A 20064-nucleotide genomic window follows, 5' to 3' on the forward strand; every position below is an offset into this window, starting at 1 on the left:
AAGCTATACATTTCTTTGGGGATCTGACACCTCCTTTAAAAAGCCAGACAAAGGGAATAATTGGTGATGCATTGATAACAATTTACATTGTCTTTATGGCCAAAGCAGATTGCATCACTTCAATTTGGATTCCAGAATTTTGATAGGCCCGCTTATTCTGTTGTTCATGGTGTTTTAGAGTCTTTGGGATTTGTAAATCTCAGTGGTGTGGCAGGCTTGCATATTGATCTGTATTTCTCCTAGCTATTTATATTGGCCAAGAGGACTTTGGTTCCATAATTAAAGAAATTGATCAATGCCTCTTTAAAAGAAGTATATTGAGAAAAGTAAAGAATATTATCTTGACAAAAATGAGGTGAGATCCATTACAAAGCCATGAGGGAGAAAGCAAATATTAAGTACAAAACAACCAGAAAATATGTGGAAGGGGCTCAGACATACATTTGTAATTCATATAAGTATAAAAGGGTAAGAAGGTAAGTGTTGTGTCCTGGGCCTGCTGAGGCAATTCAGCAGGCCCAGAAATGTTGCAAATGGTCCCGGGCAACCTAAAAGCTGCCCGGGACCAGACTGGTTGGTGCCGGTCTTGCGCGCATGAGCAAGGTGCAAAAAAGGGTGCTTGTGATTGGTTGGGTTTTGGACACTATAAAAGGCCTGCATGCCTGTTTGTTTGCTGAATAGTACAGTGGAACAAATAAAGAAAGAGCTTGGTTAAAACTTGTGTGTCGCTTCAATGCCGCTAACCCCAATACGTAAAAGTAGCAATGAAAATGGGAAGAACCTAGCCTCTACAAAAAGAGCTGGAAGCCGGGAAGTCGGTGCCCAGATCTGCACTCACCTGCCAGTACGCAAACACTGGAGGTGGGCTTGGCAAACAGGCCTTTTCCCTGAGTTGCAGTGAGTTGCAGTGAGGCTGAGAGAAGCTAGCAATGTTGAAGATTGGCCGGTTGTCAGAATTCGACATATCTCACCTGGAGCACTGGAACTTTTACGTGGCCCAGGTGGTAAACTACCTGCGAGTTAACCAGGTTCGAGAAGATGGTTTCAAGACAGCAACCCTGCTGTGTGTCTGCGGGTAGGACACTTTTGATGTGACCAAAAATTTAGTAGCTCCTGTGCCGCTTGAGTCTGTAACTTACACAGACTTGAAGAATATGCGAAAGGACCATTTTCATCCGAAGCTATCTATAATTGCGCTTTTGAGCAGAGGAACCAGAAGCCTGGTGAGTCTGCTGCGGAATTCATTGCTGCCTTGAGACAAGCTGCCAGGCCTTGTGAGTTCAAGCACCCAGAAGAACGCTTATGAGACTGTTTTGTCTGCAGCCTTAGAAGTAGAGAGCTGCAACAAAAAATCTTTGCTAAAGCTGAAGTCACATTCCAAGATGTCTTACGCAAAGTTGCAGCTGAAGAAGCAGCTGGAGGAGCTGTGAAGGCCTTGCGACTCGCCAGAAGCTCTACAGCAGTCACGTCCGTCCATCAAGAGGTCGCTCAAAAAGTGCAGGATCCGGATCCAGAAGAAGAGGTGGAAAACTTCACCAGCCTGCAGTACAAAGGCTGCGAGAGAAGCCAGTCAAGACTCCAGCAGCCCTTCAATGTCTCAGATGCGGAGGATGCCACAAGCGCTCAGACTTCCGGTTCCGCTCCGCCATTTGTCGGGTATGTGGTAAGCATGGCCACATTGCCATTGTCTGTTTGGGTCGCCAGCAGGTGCAACCTCGGGAAGAATTCCTTCAGAAAGGTACCAGGGTCCCCAGCCAACACAGGGTGGGTTTCTGTGCGTCGCACAGAAGCATTTTGCGGACAGGGACACACAAGCCCCTTAAGAAGAAGCTTTGTATTGGTGTGAAGCTATAAGGGGTTCCCTTGTCAATGGAGCTGGACACTGGGTCCTCTCTATCGATCATTTCACACAATACCTTTAAAAGGATTTGCAGCAGTAGTGGCCTTCGAGTCAAACTCAGGCCATCAAAATTAATCCTCACGGATTTTCAAAATTCAAGGGTTAAAGTACTTGGAGAAGTTACACTCAAAGTGCAAAGTAAGGCTTTCCAGGGTCTATTAGATGTGGTGGTTGTTGGGAATGAGCATACGAGTCTAATTGGACTTGAGGGGTTCGAGGCCTTAGGAATCCAAGTAACTGGCATATATAGACTTCAGGCCTTGCAGAAGTCTGCAACGAGTTTGCAGATGTGTTTAGCCCAGAGCTTGGGTCCTACAAGGGGCCTTCCATTTCCTTGTGATTAAACCCATCCATCATACCCATTAGAATCAAGCCCAGAAGGGTGCAATTCGCCTTAAAGGGCAAGATTGATGCAGAGCTGAACAAGCTGTTCCGCCTTAAAGAGCAAGATTGATGCAGAGCTGGACAAGCTACTCCAGCAGGGCATCTTGGCACTGGTGGACTCAAGTCCATGGGAAACCCCCATTGTGACATCTTTAAAAGCTAACGGGGAAGTCCGAATTTGCGCGGACTACAAATGCACCCTGAATACAACTTTGCAATAACACGCATATCCTGTACCGGTAGTGAGTCATATTCTGACCTCCCTCAAAGGGGGAAAGCTGTTTGCAAAGCTTGATTTAGCACAGGCCTATCAACAGTTACCTGTTCACGAAGCAACTGGGGAGGCCCAAACAATAGTGACCCATAGGGGCACTTTTAAGGTAAAGAAGTTACAATTTGGGGTGAATGTTGCTCCTGGTATATTTCAGAGCGTCATGGAGCGCACGCTCAGGGGAATACCTGGGGTTTGCTCCTACTTTGATGACGTCCTCATTGTAGGGGAGTTATCACAAAATTTGGCAGAGAGGTTAAGGGCTGTATTGTTGAGGTTCCGCCAAACGGGCCTCAAATTGAAAAAAGACAAATGCAAGATTGGAGTCACTTCCACAGAATTTTTAGGATTTAGAATAGATGCCCAAGGCATCCACCCTGCAGAATCCAAACTAAAGGCCATTCAGGAGGCCCCAAGTCCCAAATCTAAAAGTGAGCTTCAGACTTTGTTGGGACGCCTCAATTTCTATCACCCATTTCTTCCCCATAAGGTTGCAGTGGCTGAGCCATTACATCGGCTCTTAGAAAAGCAAGCTCCATGGCAGTGGACTAAAGTCCTGACAAGAGCTTTAATGAGGTCAAGGCCTTGCTCTCATCAAATGCCGTATTAGCGCATTTTAATGAGCAACTGCCTGTGTGCATCGCATGTGATGCATCCCCTTATGGGGTGGGAGCAGTACTTAGTCACCTGAAGGCTGACGGGACACAAGTCTCTATAGCCTACTATTCAAGGACTTTGTCATCTGCAGAGCATAATTACGCTCAGATTGACAGAGAGGCCTTGGCCATAGTGGCTGGTATAAAGAAATTTCATGATTTCTTATATGGCTGCCACTTCATGGTCTATACAGACCATAAGCTACTGCTGGGTTTGTTTACTACTAACAAACAAACCCCACACAACATTTCCCCACATATGCTGAGGTGGTCCGTTTTCCTGTCAGCATATGACTACATGCTTATTCATAAACCTGGGAAAGAAATGGGCCACGCAGATGGCCTCAGTAGGCTACCTCTCACACAAATAGAGGCAGATCCTGCCTCTGCTGTTAATATTCTCTCTATTCAGGAGCTGCCTGAATCTCCCTTCAATGCTAGGGACATGGCTGCAGAAACTGCCACTGATCACACACTTACACGTGTGCTGACATGGGTCTTGTCAGGATGGCCTGACACATGTCCAGATGCTGCATTTCAAAGCTTCTGGCAAAGAAGGCACGAACTGTCTACATTTAAGGGGTGCCTGTTATGGGGTAGTAGAGTAGTTATCCCAGCCTCACTGAGGTCTAGAGTCTTGTCCTCTCTGCATGAGGGACATCCGGGCATTGTGCGCATGAAAGCGCTTGCACGCAGCCATCTTTGGTGGCCTGGGCTTGATAAAGCTATCGAGGCCCAGGTACACGGGTGTCAGGTGTGCCAACAGTCACGGCCTGAAATGCCTCAGGCCCCTGTACAAGGTTGGAGGAGACACAAACCCCTTGGTCAAGAGTACATTTAGATTATGCTGGGCCCTTTCAGGGGCAATTCTTCCTTGTCCTGGTTGATAGCCTCTCGAAGTGGCTAGAGGTTGTCCCTGTCTCCTCCACTATTACTGCTCGGATCATCCAGGTGTTGAGATGAATTTTTGCTACTCATGGACTTCCTGATGTCCTCGTATCTGATAATGGGCCTCAATTCACTTATCTTGAGTTCCAGGCTTTCTTACAGGCCAACTTGATCAGGCATGCAATGTCAGCACTCTTCCACCCTTCCACCAATGGGCAAGTAGAAAGGATAGTATGCACAATGAAGGACACACTCAAAAGACTCACGCATGGTAGCTGGCATCACAGGTTAGCTGATTTCCTTCTTGCACACTACACCACACCACGCACTGCCACAGGGAAGAGCCCAGTGGAACTTCACTGGGGTCACCACCTCATCACAAAGTTGGACAGACTGCACCCAGACTGGGTGGCTTCACAGGTGTCACAGCCACGGGCACCTAGGAGACTTCAGGTGGGTGATCCAGTCTGGGCAAGAAACTATGGCCCGGGTCATCTTTGGGTCACTGCTGTTGTCTGCAAGGTCTCAGGGCTGCTATCATATGAAGTGACCTTGGGAGATGGTCGCATCCTTCAGCACCACATTGACCAACTGCATTGGCAGATGTCCAAGCATGTCTCTGCTCCTGGCTCTGCTCTCGGGGGGGGGGGACCATGAACAAGCTCACACTTCAGGTCAAAATCCTGGGAAACAGTCTTACAGTGCCAGTGGATTTTCGCAGGCTGCTGTTCATGTCCCAGTGGATGAGCAAGGACATCCTCAAGGTTCAGCTATTGCTCCGAACAGGGAGTCTACAGATCGGGGGCCATCCCAGGGTTCCGCAAGTGCTCCAAACAGGAATTCTCCTGAGAGGGGGTTTGCCATAGAGGCAGCTCCTGACTCTGGCACCTTGGGCCTTCTATGGGCAACTGGGGCACTTCTGCATCGCAGGCCATGTCTGTTGCCGGTCGCAGGCTTGAGGGACAGTGTTCCCAAGAAGAGTCCATTGTGGACTGGGAGAGTTCCACTCCACCATGGGGCTCAGAGATTTCCACCCCTCTCTGGGGAACTGGCTGGAATTCAGAGGTTCCAACCAGCCAGCAGTGGGGTGAGTTACCTAGAATGTTGAGGCATCAAAGTCCTGGTCTATCTAGCCCATCAGACAGGCAGGTAGGCCAGGCACCATTAAGTAGAAGTCCTGGTCTCCCTGACTTTGCAAAGGTCACAAAGGGCTAAGGGCCCTCCCAAGCATCTGGGAGACTATGTGAGATTTGTCATTGCAGAGGGAACCTTGCTAGTCTGTAACAGGATGATGTTGACTAACACCCGGTAAAGTGTAATATATACCAGTTATGATTTTGGGGAGCGTTTGTTTAAGTTAAACCCATTATTTTATAAAAGTACTCTACCTATGTGCAGGCCAGAGTAATTCCACTATTCCCAGCCTGGAACAAATGTATTGTGTGTATAGTTATGTGTGCTTTATCCAGGGGGGAGGGGTGTTGTGTCCTGGGCCTGCTGAGGCAATTCAGCAGGCCCTGAAATGTTGCAAATGGTCCCGGGCAACCTAAAAGCTGCCCAGGACCAGACTGGTTGGCGCCGGTCTTGCGCACATGTGCAAGGCGCAAAAAAGGGTGTTTGTGATTGGTTGGGTTTGGGAGACTATAAAAGGCCTGCGTGCCTGTTTGTTTGCTGAGTGGTACAGTGGAACGAATAAAGAAAGAACTTGGTTAACAACTTTTGTGTCGCTTCAATGCTGCGAACCCCAATACGTAAAAGTAAGCATAAACTAACATGCTAAATTCTGTTCCTATACTGTACTTATTCTGAATAAAATTAGTCATAGTCTTCCTGAAGAAGTGATTTGGGGGGAGATTTTCTGGTTTATCTTCTGGGACTGACAGATATGTTCTTAAAGGAGGCAGTAGTAAGAACTTTACTTTTAGAAATTCTTAATTTGCACAGAAGATTTGAACAACTATAGATTACTTTCTGGGAAATGTAATTGAGAACTTGTTAGCCTCATCATATCAGATATACCAGAAAGATACTGACTTTCTGGATCTATTTCAAGAATATGGTACTGAAACTATTTTGGTCACCATTGTGGATGATCAAGAGATAAACTAGATAGGGTGGGGGAGAGACCTCAATAATTCTGCTAGATCTCTCTCAGCTTTTAATATTCTCAACCAAGATACTAATCATCTGGCAGAATTGGCCTTGGAGCATCATTTTATCATTACATGTTCAAAAGATTTATGAAAGAGAATATTGTTAAATACCTAAATTGCTAATCTTTACTGTCTCATATGAATCCATTCGTCTTCTCCTGCATGCTGTTGAGCATCTGTATGCAATGATTAGGAGATATTACCTGAAATTTGGAATAGTTTTTATCTTGACTAAATCCAACTCTAATATATTTTCCTCCTTAGCACCTAATTCCAAGGGAGCAATGCATATTCTTAAAAGTTGCTTCATTATGGACTGGATGATGAAAACAAACTAAAATTCAACCCAGAAAAGATGGATGGATAGTAGAAAACAAGAACATTGGACTCTGAAGTTGGGGCTCTGCTTATTTTGGATTATGTTGCCACCCTCCTTGAAAAAGCAAATTGGTTCACAATCTGAGAGAGAACTCTTTGGTCCTCAACTACCTCTGGATTTACAAATAATGACTGTGACAATTTTCAAATAATTAACATTACTGCATCTACAGTTCTTAAGTGATATACAGTTGTTTGTGCCTTTACATCTCATCCAAACTACTGTAAATTTAGCCTTTAAAAGTGTTGAGATGTTATTGTTGGTACAAATGCAGGATTTGTGTGATGTCGTTCTAAAAAATTGGAACCGGTCATTCTTACCATGGATTGATAGTGAACCTATCTTAGTGATTAGGCAAGTCCTAATTGACTAATTTCTCATATTCAGGTTTTGTTTGCAAACTGCAAACAAAAAAGAAAGCAGAAAAGAAGAAAATCAATCATGCAATCAAGACAAACATGCACAAACATGCAGTGCGGCAAAGAATGTTATCTGCAAAGATAATATTATAAAGAAAAAGGAAACATGTAAAGCAATATCTCATGTATAAGGAATATAATAGTACTAAAATACCACTGATGAAGGATTGATTGTTGTAATATGCTATCTGAAGCCAGTATTAATGTGTATTTTATTTATTTTGTAATTATATTGACTGCTGCACAAATTTTATCCTATTTTTATTGTAAATCCATATGGATATAAAACAGTTCATTGCTTATTATATTATGCCATGATTATACCCACAAATGTTTTTAGAGGTTTATTTTCCTTAGCATTTACATTGCTAATTATTCAATTACTTATCTCTTGCTGGATTGTGATTTTTTTTTTTACCCAGAATTTTTGTTCATAGTACATTCCTTAATCAGGAATATTTCTCTGTCTGCCATCTTGGTTTATCCAAGTCAATTCATTCATGGGAATAGGGTGGAGAAGAAATTGAGTACTTTTAATTAAACTGTTACTTCATTTAAGGTAGTTAAACAGGAAGAAATCTAGAAACATAACTACTTAACTTCAATCATAGTTAACACATTGCTTCGTAGATCACCTCTTCAGATCTTATTTACAAATTAATATTCAGGTGTATTCTGGATTGGTAATGATGTTGATGAAATAATATTTATGCACTTTTAATCTATTCTGAGGGAGGATTTGATTTTCCAAATCTGAAGCTACAACATCAAATATTGACAGATATTAAATATTGGGAGCCAATAATTGGCGCTAATTTTCCAATTGGATAACTTTGAAATATACATATAAAGCACCTTTGGTTAGATGCACAGTATTAGGACTCAAATGCACTAAAACTAAGTCTAAAGTTAGTCTAAAGTTAATCAGCTAGAAAGTTATGGACATAATGTCTAACAAAATATTTGACAATTTTTCCCATGCCATATTGATTTGATGCTGATGGTGATATGGAAAAAAATGAATCACGTTAAGTGTTAATACCAGTTTATAATGCCTTAGTAAACTTGGAATACTGCAATATATAAAAAACATTTTAAGACTCTAGAACAGAAGTCCCCAACCTTTTGGGCACCAGAGACTGGTTCCATGGAGAGAGGTTTTTCTGTGGACCAGAGGGGGCCGGATTTTCTGTGCTGCCTGCATGGGGCTTTGCTTGTTTGTGCGAACCGGTTGCTAGCATGCAGTGGCCCGGTACTGTTCCATGGATCAGGGGTTGGAGACCCCTGCTCTAGAAGGAGCTCAGAGAAGAGCGACAAAGCTGATTAGAGGACTGAAGGCTAAAACATACCAAGAACAGTTGCATGAATTGGGTATGTTTAATGAAAATAAAGACCAGGGGTGACATGATAACAGTGTCCTAATATCTAAGGGGCTGCCATAGAGAAAAGGGGTCAACCTATTCTCCAAATTATCTGAAGGCAGCCCAAGACATAATGGATGGAAACTAATGAAGGAGATAACCAACCTAAAATTAAGGAGAAATTTCCTGATAGTTAGAACAATTACTCAATGGAATGACTTGCCTTCAGAAGTTGTGCGTCTCCAACACTGGAGGTTTTTAGACGAGATTGGATAACCATTTGTCTGAAATGATATAGGGTTTCTGCTTGAATATGGGGTTGGACTAGAAGTCCTCCAAGGTCCCTTCCAATTCTGTTATTCTGAATAGAAACAGAGATATTGACTTTGGACCAATTGATAGATGATGGAGATGAAATTTTAACATACTTTATGTTAAGAAATAAACATCTTCTATCAGATATAACCCAGTAGCATTATTTGCAATTACATTTGTTAACAAAATGGTTTGTGTTGAGTCCGTGGCGGGAAAATAGACACGAGAAGCAGCTGGAGTTCTCAGTTTCTTTTATTCAGCGTTCAGCTTACAGGAAGATGGCTTCAGCCTCGCCCAAACGCCTCGCAGCCTCTTATATAGGCAACTCCCGGGTAAATGGGTTACTTTTCCCGTGCCAGCACCCGCGCATGCGCACGGCGCTGGCGACAGCCTGTTTGGTCCCGGGCAGCTTTGCACCTGCCCGGGACTGCCTGCAAACGCCCGAGCCGTTTGTAAGGCTCGGGACATAACAGTTTGGATCACCAGAATTTTCAGCTTTAGAGACCTGAGATACTAGAACAGCTTGTTAAAACTTTTAAAACCTACTATTACTTTTTATAGAAATTCGTTATCAGTAAATAATTTTGATATGCAGGTGTTAAGAAATGAGTGGAGTAAAGAATTAGAGGTTTCAAAAGACAGTGGGAGAAAGTCTTAAAATCAATAGACCTCAAATTACAACTTATAGAACAAAAAATAATATTTTGAATTTACTGGACTTCAGTGCATTTGTATAGATAACACTGTCAAAACAGCATTTTTGTTGGAAATCTATATAAATAAAAATGTAAATGTTCATTTGTTCAAAATCTTAAATCTCCAAAATTTCTCCATATGCTTTGCACCTGCCCGGGACTGCCTGCAAACGCCCGAGCCGTTTGCAAGGCTCGGGACATAACACCCCTTTCCCCCGGGCTAAAACTACTACCAACATACAACATTTATTTTATACGACAATTTGCTCCCCAGTGCTCCCACTGTTTACTGGCTTTTGCCTTGCCAGCAATGTTATGTAATCTTCTAGGTACTTAGGAGATTTCTTTGCTCTCTGTGACCTTCTTAGCTCTGGGTTACTGGCATAAGTTCCCTGACTGGAGGGAGGCGTGAGCCTGTTCTCTCTATTGTGCCCTGGTGTCTTCCAAGGACTGTGCCCCGATGCCTGGCCTGCTTGCTTGCCCACCGGGCTCGTCAGGCCAGGGCTTCTGTTGCTTTGTGACCTGGTTGTCCTACCTAGCTGTAGACCCTCAGGCCCCTTGAAGTGATAGCCACTGCTGGGCGTCTCTGTAGAACCTCCTAGGTCAGTCCAAGACCTGTCAGGAGGCTGTCCATTCCCTGAACCCCATTCTGTGTTCGGGCTCGTGTGGGTTTCTGTACTTTCCCAAAACTCAGGTGTTCCCTGATTTGTGCTAGGGTTGTTGTAGTCGGGACTTGGTTCCTCGACTAGCTCTGTGTATGTTTGACCCCCTGTAGGATTTGGGGTAAGGTCAGGCCAACCTTGGGAATTGTGTGCCAGCTCTCTTGCGGGGAATGATTTGTTGGGATGCCCCCGGGTATCCTCCGTTGCTGGAGTGCTGTGTGATGTGTGTGGAAAGTGAGTATGCCCCCGGGGTGACTCCCTGGCTGGAGTAGGCGTGAGTGCCTGTTGTGTGGGTAAGCTCCATGACTTCCTTTTCGGAGCAATTGCGGAACCCTGGGATGGGCCGTTTGTGGCTCCCTCAGTGGAGATGGGCAGTAGCTCTTGCCCTTCCCTTTGCTCCAAAGGGTCCCCCTCCCCCCTGGAAAAGACCCAGGAGTCTCAGCAGAAAAGTCTCGCCTAGAGCGAAGTTGGTCGATGTGCCGACGCAGGACACGACCGTTGTCCAGGGCAACCTCGTAGGAGAGAGGACCTGTGATCCTGGACACAGAAGCGGGGACCCATGTATGACCAGGCCCGTAATTGCGAGCCCAAACCGGGGCACCCACAAGTAGTTGTCTAGGTGCCCTAGGATGTGAGGTAGATGAAGGCAGTCTGTCCGGATGCAACCGGTCAAGTCTAGTAGTAAGTTGGCGCCCCCAACGAAGTTCAGCTGGACTTCTCCCTGTAGAAGTGGACGGTGTGGTGCGATAAGAAAGGAGAAAGTCAGCCAACCTGTGATGCCAGTCCCCGTAGGTGAGTCTCTTCAAGGCGTCCTTTGCGATGCGCACCATGCGTTCAGCCATACCGTTGGTGGACGGGTGAAAAGGCGCAGACGTGGCATGACGAATCAGGTTTGCCTGTAAGAAAGCTTGGAATTCGGAGGAGGTGAATTGAGGGCCGTTGTCGGACACAATGACATCTGGCAGCCCGTGTGCAGCAAAAATCCCCCTCAGTACCTGAATAGTCTTTGCAGTGGTGGTGGATGAGACAGGCACAACCTCAAGCCATTTTGAATGGCTGTCAACAAGGACCAAGAAGAACTGGCCCTGAAAGGGCCCAGCGTAGTCAATGTGCACCCTAGACCATGGGGACTGTGTTTCCTCCCATCTATGCACAGGAGCTTGGGGCATCTCTGGGCGAGATCATTGGCACAGGTGGCATGCGTGTACCGTAGCCTCAATACCTTTATCTAAACCAGGCCACCACAAGTGGCTTCGTGCAAGAGCCTTCATACGAACAATGCCAGGATGACCCTCGTGGAGGGATTCTAAGACCCTAGTCCTCATTGAGGTGGGAATGACAACTCTGTTTCCCCAAAGCAGACAACCTGAGAAAGGGACAGCTCGTTCCTTTTGGACCAGAAACTCTGAAACTCAGGACTAGGGCAGTGCTCAGGCCAACCAGACAAAACCCAGGAACGGACACGTGAAAGTGTGTGATCTGTACCTGTTTCAGCGGTAACATCCCTGGCACTAAGAGGGAGCTCGGGCAAGGCTTGGATTGATAGAATGTTGACAGCTGGCGCGGGTCAGCTTCTACTACTGGCAGAGGAGGCAACCTACTGAGGCCATCAGCATGGCCCATTTCTTTCCCAGGCTTGTGGAGTAATGAAAATAATATGCAGACAAAAAATAGACCACCTAAGATTCTAGGGGAAATGATGTGGGGAGTCTGCTTACGTGTGGTAAACAGTCCCAGCAGAGGCTTATGGTCAGTGAAGACCGTGAAATGCCTGCCATATAGAAAATCGTGGAATTTTTTAATTCCAGCAACAACAGCCAGAGCCTCCCTGTCTATCTGAGCGTAGTTGCGCTCGGCAGAAGACAATGTTCTGGAGTAGTATGCAATAGGAACCTGAGTTCCATCAGACCTGAGGTGACTCAGGACAGCTCCAACCCCGTAGGGGGACGCATCACAAGCGATGCACACAGGAAGAGACTCGTCGAAATGTGCAAGAACACTGTTAGAAGTGAGCAAGGCCTTGACTTCTTTAAATCAAGCCTCATGTGCTTGTGACCACAGCCACACAGCTTGTTTGTCTAGTAGCCTATGAAGAGGCTCAGCTACACTAGCTTTATGTGGAAGAAAAGAATTGTAGAAATTCAGGAGGCCTAGGAAGGCCTGAAGTTCGGCCTTAGACTTTGGCCTGGGTGCTTCTAAAATAGCAGTTAGTTTGGATTCAGCAGGATGAATCCCAGCAGCATCGATTTTGAATCCCAGAAATTCAGTAGAAGGCACCCCAATCTTGCATTTGTCTTTTCTGAGCTTGAGGCCTGATTTCCTGAATCTTAACAGGACAGCCCTAAGCCTTTCAGCTAGAATGTGTGTGGAGTCTCCTGCAATCAAGACATCGTCAAAGTAGGGGCAGACCCCTGGTATACCTCGTAGTGTGTTTTCCATTACGCTTTGGAAAATCCCAGGAGCGACATTCACTCCAAACTGTAGCCTTTTTACCTTAAAGGCTCCCCTGTGGGTCACAAGGTCTGAGCTATAGCAGCATCATCATCAACAGGCAGCTGTTGATATGCTTGAGCTAGGTCAAGCTTTGCAAAAACACGCCCCCCTTGAGAGAGGCCAGGATGTGACTGACCACAGGAACAGGATAGGCATGTTGCTGCAATGCCTTATTGAGTGTGCATTTGTAATCAGCACAAATGCGAATGTCCCCAATTGCCTTTAGAGGCGTGACAATGGGGGTCTCCCATGGGCTGGAATCAACAGGTTCTAGGATTCCTTGTTGGATTAGTTTGTCTAATTCAGTGTCAATCTTACGTTTTAAAGCAAAAGGGACCCTTCTTGCTTTAATCCTAATGGGAGTGACAGTGGGGTCTAGCTTTAAGGACACAGGTGGTCCTTTGAATGTGCCCAGCTGGGGGCTGAAAACATCTGCAAATTCTTTGCAGACTTCCTGTAGGTCGAGTGTTTGTAAGCTGTTGAGTCCTGTGACGTGTATCCCCAGGGCCTCAAACCAATCGAGTCCTATGAGACTCGTTCGTTCACCCCCTACTACTAATAAGTCTAGTGGACCTTCAAAACTCTTGTATTGCACGTTAAGGGTGGCCTCCCCCTTAACACACACTCTTGAGTTCTGAAAATCTGTTAATACAATATCAGAAGGCCTTAACTTGGCCTTAGTCCCACTACTGGAACAAATCTTCCTAAATGTATGCAATGAAATGATGGAAAGGGCAGACCCTGTGTCTAGTTTCATAGATAATGGAACCCCTTGTAGCTTCACGTTGAGTGACAGCTTTTTCTTCATGGGCTTGTGTGTGCCTGTCCTACAGATGCTTCTTCGCGAAGCGCAAAAACCTACCCTATTCTGGCTGGGGAGTCTGGTACCCTTCAGGCGTTCTTCTTGGGGTTGTGCCTTTCGTCGGCCCCCACACACAGCTGCAATGTGCCCTAGTTTGCCGCATGCCCGGCAGGTAGCGGAGCGGAACTTGCAGTCGGTTCTCCTGTGGCGACCTCCACAGCCGATGCACTTGAGCGGAGCCGAAGAGCTTCCCTTCTGGTTTCCTTCCTTCGCGGGGTGTAGACGGTCGACTTCCTCGTCCGGATCCTCGGAGTTTCGTTGGACGTCTTCCTGGTGCACGGACGCACCCTCTGCACTGCTTCTGATCGGCCGCATGTTCTTGACGGCGCCGCCTGCTGCTTCTTCTGCGGTGACTTCCCTTAAGGCGTCTTGGAAGGATAATTCTTCCTTAGCGAAAAGTCTCTGTTGTAACTCTCGATGCCTTAACCCGCACACGAATCGGTCCCTCAGTCGTTCCTCGAGGTCCTTGAACTCGCAGGGCTTGGCGGCCTTCCGTAACGCGGCGATGTATTCCTTGGCTGACTCACCGGACCGTTGATCCCTCTGTTCGAAGGTGTGGCGCCATGAGATAACGGACACCTTGGGGTGGAAGTGCTCTTTCAGCAGCTTCTTCAGGTCTGCGTAGCGTACAGACTCTACTGGAACAGGTGCTGCAAGATTTTCTGCGATTTCGAAGGCGTCTTGGCCGCAAACGCAAAGCAGGGTGGCGGCCTTCAAGCTATCTTCCCTCACTTGGTTTGCCTTGAAGTAGTTCTCCATTCTGGATACGTAGGACTCCCACCGCTCTGGATGTGAGACGTCGAATTCCGAAAGCCTTCCGATTTTCGCCATCTTCGGATCTTCAGGAGACGGGTCTATCAGCCAGCCTACCCCCGAATGCACACCGGATTGGCGGGCAGCTGCCGAGTCGACGCCGTTCCTCTTCCGCCACTCAGGACTCCTTGGGTAAGCTTACACTTTTTCCTTTCCAGGTAGTGCAAGGCATCCCACCTTCGTCGCCAGTGTTGAGTCCGTGGTGGGAAAACAGACACGAAAAGCAGCTGGAGTTCTCAGTTTCTTTTATTCAGCGTTCAGCTTACAGGAAGATGGCTTCAGCCTCGCCCAAACGCCTCGCAGCCTCTTATATAGGCAACTCCCGGGTAAATGGGTTACTTTTCCCGCGCCAGCACCCACGCATGCGCACGGCGCTGGCGACAGCCTGTCTGGTCCCGGGCAGCTTTGCACCTGCCCGGGACTGCCTGCAAACGCCCGAGCCGTTTGTAAGGCTCGGGACATAACAGTTTGGATCACCAGAATTTTCAGCTTTAGAGACCTGAGATACTAGAACAGCTTGTTAAAACTTTTAAAACCTACTATTACTTTTTATAGAAATTCGTTATCAGTAAATAATTTTGATATGCAGGTGTTAAGAAATGAGTGGAGTAAAGAATTAGAGGTTTCAAAAGACAGTGGGAGAAAGTCTTAAAATCAATAGACCTCAAATTACAACTTATAGAACAAAAAATAATATTTTGAATTTACTGGACTTCAGTGCATTTGTATAGATAACACTGTCAAAACAGCATTTTTGTTGGAAATCTATATAAATAAAAATGTAAATGTTCATTTGTTCAAAATCTTAAATTTCCAAAATTTCTCCACCAATTGGTTTGAAATTTTGACACAATGTTGCATTCGAATATGCGCGTGTTTTTATATACCTATATTATATAGATGTCACATCTGTGACAGGTAAAAACATTCTTTTTACCGGTAACAGATAAAAACATGCTTTTTAAAAAAACAGCGCCATCTGTTGGACATAATCTATATCTGCACACACAATGGAACAACAAAAAATATTGTATACCCACAAGCATTCTGAAATTAAACATATTACAAACGTGCGCTTTCTCTTTTCTTTCTTTTCCATTTAACCAGACTGAGCCACAGCAACGCGTGGCTGGCTCCAGCTAGTGTAATAATAAGAATGTTTCTTTAAACACATGTTTCTACAATGTCCTATATTTATTTCCCAAAGTTGGGGGGCAAGTGATTAATAAATTTGATTGTGCAACAAGAGCTAAAAATTTCAGAAGACAATGTTCTTTATGTAATACTTGGAACTTCACAAACAGACAATGTAATTGATTCTCAGTGCCATTATGGACAAAAGATGATATGGCAATGATATTGCAGCACTGAAAAAATAAATGTATGGCTTTTTTTTACTCATTGGATTGAGTAACTGATTGCATCTGCCATTTATGAGAGAATTGCTATAGATGTAGACTTTGAATAGACAAGTATAATGATATATGGGATTCATTTATATAAAATAGGTTAAAAAATTAATTATATAAGAAATATATATGTACTTGAATAATATTTACATTAGACAAATATATATAGAATGGTAATTGTTATTATAAGGATATACTATTTTTATTGTCATATTTCTTTCATTTTTTGTTAAAGCACTTTTTGTCTTGTTTTTTATCCTTTTCTTTGACAATGTACATGTCTCCATTATCTTTGGGTTTTGCTTCTTTTTTCTTTTCTGTTATTAATTAAAAGGAAAAGAAAAGAAAAAGAAAAAAGGACAAGACACTGTGAAAGTAGGAGTGTATGTAAAAATGGCTAAACTAGCTTGTTTCATTATAAATGGACAATAATTATATTTATAAAAAAACTACAAACCTTTTATGGTCTTTTATTGAAAATAGATAAAAATGAATTGATATATAATTGAAAGGGATTGTTTATGGAAAGAAGGGAACCAAAATATGTAATTTGGGTGAGTGAAGATGACAACTATTATGTTTACAACTGCTACAAAGATGGTTTGAAAACACTTCTTTATATAGCTTTTCTTTCTGTTTTCTTTATTTTTTTGCTGTCCCTCACTTCTTTCATCTTATTTTATATCTTTATATTTCTGTAGGGTTTTTTTAATCCTGTGTAAAGTTCTTTTTCAATGAAACCTATATATAAAAAAGAAGGAATGCAGCATTTGCAACAAGAAATAAGATTTAACATCAGTGTAAAACCATCATATACCTGGGAATTTATCTAACTAAAAATATTTTTTTTAAATGGAAAAAAAAAATCTTCACTGATCTAGAAAAATATAATGGCAGTTATGTTAAAATGTTAAAAGTTAAACTTATTTATCTTGGCTAAGAACATCAAAAGTAAAAATGAATGTCTTAGAAGGGATTAATTTCTATTACAAATTATCACATTAAAAATTAAAGGAAAAAAAGAAAAGACAAATGAATAGCAAAGACAAATAACTAATTTCATTTGGAAAAACAAAAGACTGAGAATTCTACAAAATGCAAAATAATGAGTTATAAGTGAAATGGGAAGTACAGATCATGTTAACAGATTGCTTATTCCAGTTTGAGTCAAATGATCTTAAAGAATCAGAATAGGTTAGAAGAGAAACTATGTAATGAAAGGTTCTTGCAGAGTCAAGTCTTTTAAACTAGTTAAATACTCCAGAGGGAAAGGACAAGCAGTAAGATTACTATGTTTGCTGATATCATCATTTACAGGTTCATTAAAAGGAAAGCAAAGAGCTTCTGACATTTATCTTATTGAAGAGCCATGGTGGCACAGTGGTTAGAATATTTACAGGTTAATTCTGCCCACTGTTCAATCCTCACCTGCTGAAGGTTGACTCAGGCTTCCATCCTTCTGAGGTCAGTAAAATGAGGACCCAGAATGTTGGGGGCAAAATGCTGACTCTGTAAACCGCTTAGAGAGGGCTGTAAAGCACTGTGAAGCTGTATATAAATCTAAGTACTATTGCTATGTCCAAATTGGGGAAATGAATCTTAAAGTGGAAAATATGAATTAATGTAAGCAAATGCAAAATGATACATATTGAGGCAAACAATCCTAACTTTCATAGGTCCTAACTTGATATGATGACCAGGATTCCTAGGTTAGTGATGGATAGCTTGAGAAAGACATCTCTCCAATGTGTGATCATTATGAAAAAGTCTAATTGAAAAATCAGTGCATTACTATAACATCTTTGCATAAATTCATGGAGCAACACACTAGGAATTAGTAAAAAAAAAAGTCACTACATATTCTAAAACTGATTTTAGACCTGGAAAGAGTGCAGAAAAGCACAAGAGAAATGACTGATGAGTTGAGCATCTTCCTTGTAAGAAAAAGTTTCATGACCTTAAGGATTCTTTCAATAAAGAAGATAAATAAGGGATGGTAGAGCTATATAAATGTGGACATACTGAAAACTGATACAGGAAAAAAATTTTCTAGAACTGTGAAGCATCCCAAGAACCTGAATGAACATGGACAGAAAGCATTTCTTTAAACAGTGCACATGTTACAGGCAATAGTTGGCAGCATTTAATAATCTTTGCCAGTCTTAAAAAACTAAGTGTAGTTGGATCTGGATAAGACTTGGATAGGAGATCTCCAGGAAATTCCAGAGTTGTAGATTAAATTGGGAAAGTAGAACTGTACAAATTTGCAAAGTTATTTGCCACAATTTTTTTCCCCTTTTGCCTGCCTAAGTCCATTACCTGTGGTAATGTTGGTTCAGTCATCTGTCAAAACTGTGCAACATTTTAAATTTGGTCCTGATTGGCTACTTGAAAATATGATAAGCCTAAGTAGCAGTGTTTCCATGTAGTCATTGGTTCAATTCAAGAAAGATTTTCTTTCAGTTAAAGGTGCTTCTCCACTTTGGCAACCTTAAAATGTGTTGGCATGCTGGCTGGGAAATTCTGGCAGCTGAAGATCACACATCCTAAAGTTGCTGAGGTCAAGAAATACTAAATTAAACTATGGAATTTATTAACACAAGAGGCAGTGACAGCTATCTGTTTGGACAATGTTAGAAAAGAATTAGTCAACTTCATTGCTAAAAAGGGCTTCTACTTATGCTGTTTATATTAGACCCTTCCTTCTCGTAAACAACAGCATCAGCTGATATGTATAAGTGAAAAATATATGCACCCAGCCCTCTTATACTTGGGCATGTGGGGTCAGATTCTTGGATTTTGCTCTCTACATATGGTCATTCACTTTAATGATGCATGTACATAATATTGCCATTCAACCACAATCCTTTAACAATATGTTTTTCTTATGCTTATTATCTCTCATTTTAAACTACAGAAAATGCAACTTTCCTAAAAAAAAAACAAAAAACCAAAACCAAAAAACATCAACAACAAAAAAACCAAGATAAGATCATAACTTCAGCAAACCAGCCAGCTGTCTCATTTTTCCCCTGCTTTTTCAAATGCACACAAAGAGTTGTATATCTCTGGGAAATAAAAATGTCCAGTTTTTAAAGCAAATAAGGACTGAGTATTCTGCTGGGTTAAATGTACGTACCTTTTTTTTAATCTCAAATTGTTGGAAACACACACAGACACATAAACATACAAAGTCAATCCTTCAGTCTATGGCAGGGGTAGGCAACCTTGGCTCTTTTATGACTCGTGGACTTCAACTCCCAGAATTCCTGAGTCAGCCATCCTGGCTCAGGAATTCTGGGAGTTGAAGTCCACAAGTCATAAAAGAGCCAAGGTTGCCTATCCCTGGTCTATGGCATAACCATTTGTCTTGTATTCTTCAGAAGTTTAAACATGTGGGATGGTTTTTTTGGTCTTTTTTTTTTTTAAGAAAGGTCCAGCTAGAAGTAAAACAGCTTTTGATTCTTGAAGTGCATCACAACACAGGGACTTTTTAGCATAACTTCAGTATTTCAAATAATGGCATTGTATTGTAGGTATATACATGTTTGATTTACCTTTTAATTTATTCTAAAGTTCATTTTTCTTTTATAAGTTTTAATAGTATTGCCATATATAGGCAATAACATATAAATAACAAGTCTATAAGTAATTGTTTTAAATTTGATTTTAAATGTTATGCTGATTTCTGTGTCAGTTCCATTTTAGCTCATTTGAATTCTTTTCCTTGATCTTTTTAGTGAATGTTAAACTATTGCAGAATACTGTCTAAATGCATGTGGCCAATTTACCAAGTTATTCTAGCAAGGAAGCAACAGTAAGTAATGGAATATTTAATAGAATTTTGTTAAATTGCTACTGGGAATAAGGAAAGAATATGCTGCCCAGCTCAGAATGTGTCAAAACTGTAACAAAAATGTTAAAAGATCTCCTGTTTATAATGTTTTTGACATAAATGTTACAATACCATTTAAAAAAAAGAGATTTGCAAACATTTTTCCTAATTCAGCTTGTCATGCATATTCCAGAGCTCAAAGACATTTCATTTCTCACTAAGTGTTGGCAAATATTGTATGCATTCTTATTTGAATAAATAATAAAATACTTTCCCTGGTGGATGTTAAATGTTTGCTTGTGAGTCTTTGAGTTGTGTGATTATTAACCCATGCCTTGAAAATAAATAGAACAATTGGCTTTATAGGTGTAGCAATCAGGTCACAGGTTAAAAACAGATTAAAGGAAGTACAAGAGAGATGCAGACTCTTTAAATCAGTGGTTCTCAACCTTTTTAATGCCGCGACCCCCAACCGGTCATAAGTCGAGGACTACTCAACCGGTCGTAAGTCGAGGACTACTCAACTGGTGCAGCACCGTTTGCAGAATGGGACTTTTGGCGGGCTCAGC

The 20064-nt window shown here is 42.6% G+C and overlaps 2 pseudogenes; one reads left to right on the forward strand and one right to left on the reverse strand.

Annotated features, from left to right (window-relative positions):
* Positions 1-929: 929 nt before the first annotated feature.
* Positions 930-8089, forward strand: LOC120302691 (annotated as a pseudogene).
* A 2653-nt stretch (positions 8090-10742) lies between these two features.
* On the reverse strand, positions 10743-12919 carry LOC120302692 (annotated as a pseudogene).
* Between the last annotated feature and the right edge of the window lie 7145 nt (positions 12920-20064).

The sequence above is a fragment of the Crotalus tigris genome, unplaced genomic scaffold (genome assembly GCF_016545835.1).
Source record: "Crotalus tigris isolate CLP2741 ecotype Arizona unplaced genomic scaffold, ASM1654583v1 scf7180000024437.13266115, whole genome shotgun sequence".
NCBI lineage: Eukaryota > Metazoa > Chordata > Lepidosauria > Squamata > Viperidae > Crotalus > Crotalus tigris.